The sequence below is a fragment of the Geotrypetes seraphini genome, chromosome 9 (genome assembly GCF_902459505.1).
Source record: "Geotrypetes seraphini chromosome 9, aGeoSer1.1, whole genome shotgun sequence".
Taxonomy (NCBI): domain Eukaryota; kingdom Metazoa; phylum Chordata; class Amphibia; order Gymnophiona; family Dermophiidae; genus Geotrypetes; species Geotrypetes seraphini.
The window spans coordinates 128,893,182-128,903,028 of NC_047092.1; positions in this window are offsets into that span (position 1 = coordinate 128,893,182).

The window sequence follows — 9,847 nt, forward strand, 5'->3', positions numbered from 1 at the left end:
TTGGGTGGATGCCATGCGGCCTTGGCTTTTACGGTACCCTCTTACCAAGGCTGCTTCCTTATTATTGCACGGTTTTTCCTAGGGATTCTTCATCCCCTTCCAGGGTCCTAGAAGTGACGTTTCCTCTCGTAATTCTTCATCAGTGGGTCACTTGGGATCAGTGGTACGGATCAAATTAGATGAGGAAGTTTCTCGGGGTCGTATTGCGGGCCCCTTTTCGGAGAAACCTTTTCCTGCCATGCATTTGTCACCCTTGGCGGTAGTTCCCAAGAAGGTTTTTGGGCAGTTTCGTTTGATTCATAATTTGTCCTCTCTGTTAGGTCGGTCTGTGAATGACGGCATTACGCGCAATTTATGTACGGTGCGCTACGTGTCTTTCGACAGCGCGTTGGCGATCATTCAGCGCTTGGGCCCGGGTGCTCTTTTGGCCAAGGTGGACATCGAATCCGCTTTCCGGTTGCTACCTGTTCACCCTGACTCTTACCCTCTGTTGGGTTTTTGTTTTGACGGCCGTTTTTATTTTGATAAGTGTTTGCCAATGGGTTGTTCCATCTCGTGTGCCTATTTTGAAGCTTTCAGTACTTTTTTGCATTGGGTGGCGGCGCAGAGGGCAGATCTCGACTCCTTGGTTCATTATTTGGATGATTTTTTGTTCATCGGTTCTCCGGGTTCTGGGGAGTGTGGTATGCTGAAGGAGGCATTTGAGCTTGTGGCCGTGGAATTTGGGTTTCCGTTAGCGGCGGACAAGTCTGAGGGGCCGGTTACCTCGCTCGTTTTTTTGGGCATCGAGCTGGACACTGTGGCTATGGTGACCAGGTTGCCTGATAGCAAGATTCACAAGCTGTTGGTCCAGATTCGGCGGGTTTTGGGGGCAAAGAGGGTCCCCTTGCGGGAAATTCAGTCTTTGCTGGGTTCTTTGAATTTTGCGTGCAGGGTTTTGCCAATGGGTAGAGCCTTTTCAAGGTGGCTGGTGCACGCTACGACTGGGGTACGTCTTACCCGGCATTTTGTGCGTATTTCGGCCGGGGTTAAGGCGGATTTGCGCATTTGGTCTCGTTTTCTGTTGTCTTTCAATGGTACTCTTCCTATTCAATATCGGGAGGTGTCTAATTTCGACCTTGAGTTGTTTTCTGATGTGGCTGGTGGCATCGGTTTTGGCTTGTATTTTCAGGGGAACTGGTGTGCTGAGCGTTGGCCTGTTGCATGGCACAGTCGGGGTGTCACGAGGAATGTTACCTTGCTGGAGTTATTCCCGTTGGTTGTGGCCTGCGAGCTTTGGCCGGATAGATTGAGGGACAGGCGGTTACTCTTCTGGTGTAACAATGCTGCTGTGGTTGCTGTTGTTAATAGATAGACTGCGAAATGTTTGCTGGTTAATTCCTTGATTAGGGAGCTGGTTCTTAGGTGTCTGTCTCTTAATTTGTTCATCAAGGCTCGGCATGTACCGGGGGTTCATAATGGTATAGCTGACGCTTTGTCTCGCTTTGACTTTTTGCAGTTCCGTCATCTCGCTCCGGGCGCTCAACTCGAAGGACGGTCCATGCCGGAGTTTCTGTGGCAGCTGGTGAGACTTCCATCTGGGATATGCTGAGGCGCTCTGTGGCCCCTTCGACTTGGACCCATTATAGGGCTGGCTGGATGGCTGTTTCATCCTTCCTGCAGAGTAAGGGCTGGTCTTCAGGCCCGGTTTCCGATGAGCTGATGGCGGAGTTTGTGGTGGACTGTTTCCGGAGTGGAGCTTCCCGTCGTTCTGTAGCTGGAAAGTTGGTGGGTTTTGCCTTCTTTTGTAGGGCTTTCGGTTGGGGTAATCCTTCTGCTGGTTTCTTGGTGAAATGGATGCTGGCGGCTATGGGCAGACTCCGGCCGGTCCTTCCTGACAGTAGGATACCGATTACTCATGACTTATTGGTGCGGCTGCTGCAAGTCCTAGGGTCGGTTGTCCTTTCAGCCTACGAGGAATGGTTGTTCAAAGTGTCCTTTTCTTTGGCCTTTTTTGGGGCGTTGCGAGTTGGGGAACTCCTGGCGCGTCCCTCGGTTGGCTGAGAGGAGGAGAGGCTCCGTTTACACCACGTGCAGTTGATTGGTGACACCTTGAGAGTGCTGGTGGCGCGATCTAAAACGGATCAGGCTGGTCGGGGGCAGTCGGTGCGGCTTCAGCGAGTTCCGGGCAGTTGTTATTGTCCGGTGTCTTTGCTGGAGGAGTACTTGGCAGTCCGGCCTGCCGGGGGATCTGTTTTATTGGTTCACCATGACAGGTCTCCTCTTACCCATTACCAACTGCTGGCTGTGTTGCGAAAGGCTTTGGGGCGCTGTGGGCTGAATCCAGCGCGTTTTGGGACTCACTCCTTTCGGATAGGAGCAGCGACGAGTGCTCGGGAAGCGCTTCTCAATGACGGAGTCATTCAAAGCTTGGGCAGATGGGTTTCTGGTGCTTTCAGGGGTTACATTCGTACTCGTATGCTCCAGTCTGGTTTGTCATAGCCGTAGGAGGGTGGGCATTAGGTGTAGGGGGGGTTGTGTTTTGGCTGTTGGGAGTTGGGTTGGGGAGCACTTTTGTTTGCATCTGAGCCTGTTGCTCTGGCATGCTGGCATGTGTTCTCTCCTTGGTCTTATGCCCTCTGTTTCAGTACTTTGCTTTTTTTTGTAGGTTGGGTCCCTCATTCCTTTACGGTGTGGATCGTGGGGCATTCCTTTATTCACTGGGCCGCCAGCGATCGGGTGACGGTCCGGCAGGGTGGTGTACATCTTGGCCTTTTTCACCGAGGTGTTCGAGTCTCGTGGTGGGGACAGAGGGGCATGCGGTGGAATCAGCTGCTGCCCCTGATGCGAGACCTGCGGACCTGCTCTCATCGCCCAGACATCTTGGTTGTGCATCTGGGCGGAAACGATGTGGACTCTTACACTGGCAAGCAGCTTGTCAATGTGGCCCGAGATGATTTTCGGTGTCTCATGTCTTGGTTCCTTGCTACGAGGTTGGCATGGTCGGATATTGTCCCGCGGCCTCGTTGCTCGGGGTCCAAGAAGTGGACCAGGGGTTTGTCCAAGGCTAATAAACAAATTGGGTCGTGGGGGGGGGGGGGTGTCTGCACATCAGACACGAATGGGTGGATGTGACTTGTAGGGGTTTGTTTGCCAGGGACGGTGCTCATCTTTCAGATGTGGGTTTGGATTTGTTTCTTGAGGACTTTGCGGCATGTTGTGAGGCTTGTTTGGAGAGTAGGGGTTTGTAGTCACAGCTCTGTTTCTTGGGGGGAGACAGTAATAGGATTTCGGGCTCATGGCGGGGTTCGAGCTACCAAAAAGCCGGGGCTCATCTGGAGATGAGTGGCTAGAGGGCAGCTGGTTCGGAAGCGGGTCCCAGGTGGGCTGGTGACCTGACCGAAGGGGCAGGGCGGTTCCTGCCACCCCCCCTGACCCTTGCTGACAGGGGCGGGGTCACGGGGGTCATAAAGCTGTTTATATGTAGTTGTATGATAGCTTGATGGTTGCTTATAATTCTATGTTATTGTTGTTATAATAAACAGAGCTGCAACTCTATTTTTCCAATTTAATGTTGTTGTGTTTTTATTTATGGGTACTTAAGGTTGAGGATCTTGATTGAGATACGTGTGGGTGGGGGTGGGTGGGGAAAGAGACTGATGGGCCTTTCCAGATCCAGCTGTTAACACAACAGAAACTGGAATTGGTGATCCTGTCAGAAGTAATTGCTGCTTTTTATGGGGACGGGCGGGGATGGAGGTAATTCCTTGCGGGGTTGGGTGGGGACGGAGAGGATCCTGGCGGGGAAGGGTGGGATTTCTGTCCCCGTGCAACTCTCTACTCTGAACACACGCTGCCTGAAAGCCAGCCCTGTCACAGCCTTCCCTACACCATATCCCACCATTAGATATTTGTTGAACTTCTTCTTATATAGTCTTTCAAAAAAAAAAAAAAATTAAGGTGTGACTTTTTGAAATATTTCTGAGATTAGAATAATCTATGTAGACTGGATAGAATATATTATTTATCTATATATTATGATTCTATGTAACCTGCTCTGAAGCAAAATGAAAGGATCAGTCATCAGCAAAGGCAGCAAATATTTAAATCATTGAAATAACGATGACCAATTATGAATAGACACGTAAAATTATGAAGAAATGAACGTTTTTGAGCCTCTGGTGGTGTCGCTGAGGTCTTTTGTAGGAAGTTTACATTAAGGATATGTAAAAGAGAAAAAAAAAGAATTGTTATTTAGTGGTGTTTACTGAATATTGTTTTGCCATCCCAACTGAAGACTGGGATATAAATCCTTGCGCATAGCATAGCAAATTGAATCAGAGAGGCAAGATATGACACAGGGAAGGCCCTGGTAGGAGCAGCTCATAGACAGTCTGTGTTCAGAGCTGCATCTGCTGATGACTGCCATGGGGGTGGTGGTAGGGGGGGGGGGGCTGAAGAGGTGCCATTGCAAAGGAAGGGAAGGGAAAGATGACAGACTAGCACGGGAGGTAAAGGGTTTGACTGTAGGGGGCCCCTACCACTGGGGGGCCCTGTACATTATGGTAGGCTCACTTAATGGTTGCTAAGCCCCTGCTTTTCAAGTATTTAGAGCAGCTCCCCACTGGATCTATCTAGGTACCTGATACATTTTTAAGCAGTCCAAAGGTGCTCAATGACACTGAAGACAGAGGGGAAGTGAGCAACCTCATAGAATTGGGCCAGTGTGTGTTTTCTATGCAGTTTGGTCTAGGGGAATGCCGTATGATCTGTACAGTGTTTGAGAAAGGCTGAGAAGAACTGTGTGATGCACTGGGAGACAGATGACTGGCTGAGGCTGCCAGGACAAAACTGCCAGTGGGGCTAGGGACTGACAGATAAGCAGAGAAAGACTTGTTTGGGCCTGGGTCAGAGATAGATGTTGAGGGTGCCCACAGATGGGAAGGGACGGGTTGCAAGGGAGATGTTCATAGAGACAGGCAGGACAGAGAAGTAAGATGACTCCATAGGGATTGTGGCAGGAGAGGCCAATAGGGGGTGACACATGGACAAATTGGTAGACAAAGATGGCAGTTAGGCTCACAGGCTCTCATATCAGCTCTCCTTCAGTCATCACCTGTGCAGGCAGTCACATAGGAGCCAGCTCTGGGGGTGCTGAGGGTGCTTGAGCATCTCCCAATATTGAGCAAACTCTTTGATTATGTCCAGGGATGTGATAACTTCCATTGGGTTTAGCACTCACAATCATTTTGAAAAGTTCCCATCTTCGCAAAGGCCAATCCAAGTCACAAAAGTCCCACGTGCCTTGTGAATGGTGTATTGTAAGCCCTCCAAAACCCACCCAAAACCTACTGTACCTAACTGTAAACCACACCTGCAGATGTCACCTATATGTAAGTACAATGGGATTAAGATGGGTTTTGGAAGAATCACATGTTTCACTACAAGGGTAGTGGGTAAAGTGGGGTATGGACCTGTGTCCTCATCTCTATGGATCAATACATCATCCACTAGGCTTCTCCGGGAACCTGCTTGCTGCTCTACTAGGACTAGCCATGTATAATTAATTTGTATTTATAATTATGTATGTTTATTTTTATGGAAACCGCTTTGTTTATAGGCGGTATATAATTTTTTTTTTAATAAATAAAATCTGAAGCTGTCATTTAGGCAGGTATGTACTGTTTCATTGACATTTTTGGGAGGGGTCAGTGACCACTAGGTGAGTGAGTGTGTGTGTGTGTTGGGGGGGGGGGGGGTCATGCTTACATCCTTCCAGTGGCCATCTGGTCAGTTAGAACACCTTTTTGGCACTTATTCATTATTAAAACAGGATTAACCCCAGACATCTAACTTGTGTACTGAACTTATTCTAAAATGTTTGTGACAGAAAAACGTCCAAGTCATAAGCCCACCCTAGTCCTGCTCATATCACACATCTAACACGCCCCCTTGAGATTTAGATGAACTACTGATTAAAAGCATAGATATCTGTCTAGAAAATAGGTTTCAAAAATAACAAATTGGAAGCTTTTGGCAAGATAAACACCCATCTGCCCCTTATTCCACTTTTTGAATGTTTTTCTATTTTTGCAAATGAGCCCCATAGTGTAAAAACTGGAAAAAAAGGACGACCAGGATAATTACAAATACCTATGGGGCTCATTTTCAGGGGTTAGATTATTATTATTATACTAGTGTTAAAGCCGTTACATTAACGGGTGCTAGAAAGCAGCCCCTTTTCCTCTCCCCCTCCAGTTCCTCCCTGACTGTTTCTCTGTGACCCCCTTCTGTCTCCCCTCCCCCAAGCAAAGCTGCCTGCCTCCCAACACACCCCTCCCCCCAAGCAGCCTCCTTTCCCTCTCGGCCTCCAGTTCCTCCCTGACTGTCTGTCCGTGGCCCCCCTTCTGTCTTCCCCCCAAGCAAAGCTGTCTGCCTCCCAGCACACCCCTCCCCCAAAGCAGCCCCCTTTCCCTGTCCCCCTCCAGTTCCTCCCTGACTATGTCTCTGTGGCCCCCCATTCTGTCTTCCCGCCCCCCCAAGCAAAACTGTCTGCCTCGCAGTACACCCCTCCCCCAAAGCAGCCCCCTTTCCCTCCCATCCCGCAGTGTGGCCGGCTCCCTTAGTCCCTTGCCGCCCCCTTCCCGCTGTCCCGACAAACATACTTACTCCAGCAGGGGCCGAAGCACTCTAAACACGCTGCTTTGCGGCCTTCTACTGGCCTGATTTGCTCTGCCGTGTCAGGCAGAGCAAATCAGGGCCGTAGCAAGCTGTGAAACAGTGTGTTTAGAGTGCTGCGGTCCCTGCTGGAGTAAGGAAGTTTGTCGGGACCACGGGGCGGGAAGAGAAGAGGAGCGGCGGCAAGGGACTAAGGGAGCCGAAGGTAGGGTCGGATGGGAGGCTGAACGGAGGTTCAGGTGTGCCGGGGAGATGAGCGAAGATGCCGCCGCCGACCTTTAGTTCTGACCGAAGTTAGTTTTTAAGTTGTAAGCCACGGCAGCGGCTTCTCTCATGATCCCTGCCTGTGTCGGAAGCCTTCTCTGACGCAGGTGTGGCTCGTGAGAGGAGCAGCCGCGGAAGCTTACAACTTAAAACTAACTTCGGTCAGAACATTACCTTGGGTTACGCGATCAGGTTCTGTTTGGTCTGCCACTGCCTGGAGGAGCTGAAGAGCAGGGAGTCCTGTGTACAGATTCTCTGCCGGCCAGAGAGAGATTCGCGCGCATGTGCAAGCCTACCTGCAGTGTCCTACATCTCACGGAAAACGGACGCACGCAGGTGGGAGTGCGCATGCGTGGCTTAGGGTTTTATTATATTAGATTATTTTATCAAGCCTCATTAGAGTTTTTTTATCGCCGGCTGCTGTGGTAAAAGTTTTGATGCTCATAGGAATTCTGTGAGCATTGGAGCTTTTACCAAAGTGACTGGCAATTAAATAAACCCTAATGCAGCTTGACAAAAGGGGGTCTATATCTTCCTAAGCCACAAGGCTGATAAGGCACACCTTCCACACCTGTTAGGTTTATGTTTTATTATAACATGTTTATGCTTATATATATTACTACTACTACTTATCACTTATATAGCGCTGAAAGGTGTACATAGCGCTGTACATTTTGACATTTATAGACAGTCCCTACTGGACAGACAGACATGACATATAGGATTGGGGATGAAGAACCCAAGGTGAGAGGAGTTACGAGTCAAAAGCACTCTCAAAGAGTTGGCCTTTTAACTGAGCCTTGAATACAGCCAGAGACGGAGCCCACCATAGGGATTCGGGCAGCTTGTTCCAAGCATATGGTGCAGCAAGGCAGAAGGGACAGAGTCTGGAGTTGGCAGTTGAAGAGAAGGGCACAGATAGTATGGAATTACTTGCTGAGCAGAGCTCATTGGGGGTGGAATCACAGGAGGGAGACAAGTGAAGAAAGATAGTGAGGCATTTGTAGGTCAGTAAGAGGAGTTTGAATTCTATTCGGAAATGGGAAGCCAATGAAATGACTTTAGGAGAGGAGTAGCATGATTATAGCGGCTCTTCCAGAATATAAGCTGTGCAGCTGAATTCTGGACAGATTGGAGGGGAGTGAGATGGCTAAGCGGAAGGCCTGAGAGTAGCGAGTTGCAGTAGTCTAAGCTTGAGGTGATGAGGGCATGGATAAGTGTTTTGACTGTGTGCTCAGAGAGGAAGGGTCAGATTTTGGTAATCTTATAGAGGAAAAAGTGGTAAGTTTTAGTGATATGTTGTATCTGGGCAATGAAGGAGAGAGAAGAGTCAAAGCTGACCCTGATATTAAAAGCAGACAAAACAGGAAGGATGAGAGTGTTGACCACAGAGAATGAGGGAAGTGGAGAGGTGGGTTTAGGTGGGAAGATGAGCAGCTCTGTTTTAGCCATATTCAATTTTAGATGGCGAGGAGACATCCACGTAGCAATGTCAGACAGGCAGGCTGAAACTGTGGTCTGGGTCTCAGTAGAGATATTTGGCACAGTGAGATAGATCTTTGAGTCATCAGCATAGAGGTGATACTGGAAACCATGGGAGGAGATCAGCGTTCTAAGTGAGCAAGTGTAGATTGAAAAAAAGGAGTGGTCCCAGGACATAGCCTTGAAGTACACCAATCGATAGCGAGATAGCTATAGAGGAGTACCCATCATTGCATAAACTGAAGGTGTGATGGGAGAGATAGGAAGTAAACCAGAAGAGAACAGAACCCTGGAATCCCAACATGAACAGCGTATCAAGGAGTAGGTAATGATCAACAGTATCAAAGGTAGCAGACAGATTGAGAAGGATGAGGATAGAGTAGAGACCTTTGGATCTGGCCAAAGATAGGTCATTGGAAACTTTAGTAAGGGCAGTTTCCGTGGAATTCAACAGGTGAAAATCTGACTGAAGCGGATCCAGAACAGCATGGGATGAGAGAAAGTCCAGGCAACGGCAGTGAACAACACGTTCAAGTAACTTGGATAAGAAGGGGAGGAAGAAGATGGAGCGATAATTGGAGGGACACGTGAGGTCCAGTGAGAGTTTCTTGAGGAGGGGTGTGACTATGGCATGTTTGAAGGCATCAGGGACAGTTGCAGTGGAGAGCAATAGGTTGAGGATGTGACAGATAGGAGGGATAATAGAGGGTGAGATAGCATTGAGTAGGTGAATGGGAATCAGATCAGAGGAGCAAGTAGTGGAGAATGAGAGAAGATGTGTGGGTTTCTCCTCAATGTTCTCAGAGAAAGAGGAAAGGGTGGAAGGTGTTGAAGGGAGGTTAGTAGAAGGGACAGATGGCTGGAGGGAAGGGAGAAGCAGCCTGATTGAGAGCTCAAGCTGAATCTTATTGTAAAAGAACTCTGCCATTGTCTGGGGAGAAATTGAAGGGGGGATAGGCGGTGAGGGTGCTTTGAGTAGGGAGTTTATTATGATAAAGAAATGGCAAGGATTGGAGCTAAGAGAAGTCGTTAAGTTGATATAGTTTGGCCAGCAAGAGGGCAGACTGGAATGACGTCAGCATGAATTTGAAATATATGAAGTCAGCGTGCACATGGGATTTAAGCCGGAGACGTTCAGCATAACAGGCACATGAGCACAGGGGTTTGGTACACCTAACAGGACATGAGATTGGAGGAGCAAGGGTATCTAGAGAAGAGGAGAGAATGGTATTATAAGAGAGGACAGCTTCGTTGACAGTCTTGTGTGAAATAGTAGTTGAGGAGAGGGATGAGACAGCAGTGGAGAGGGCTCTGGGATCAATAGCTTGAAAGTTCCTGAATGTGTTGGTGGCGATCTGGGGGGGGGGGGTAGGGTGATGATAGTGAATGTTAACAGGTGATGGTCATAGAGGGGAAGGGTGATATTGCAGAATTTGGTGGTTGA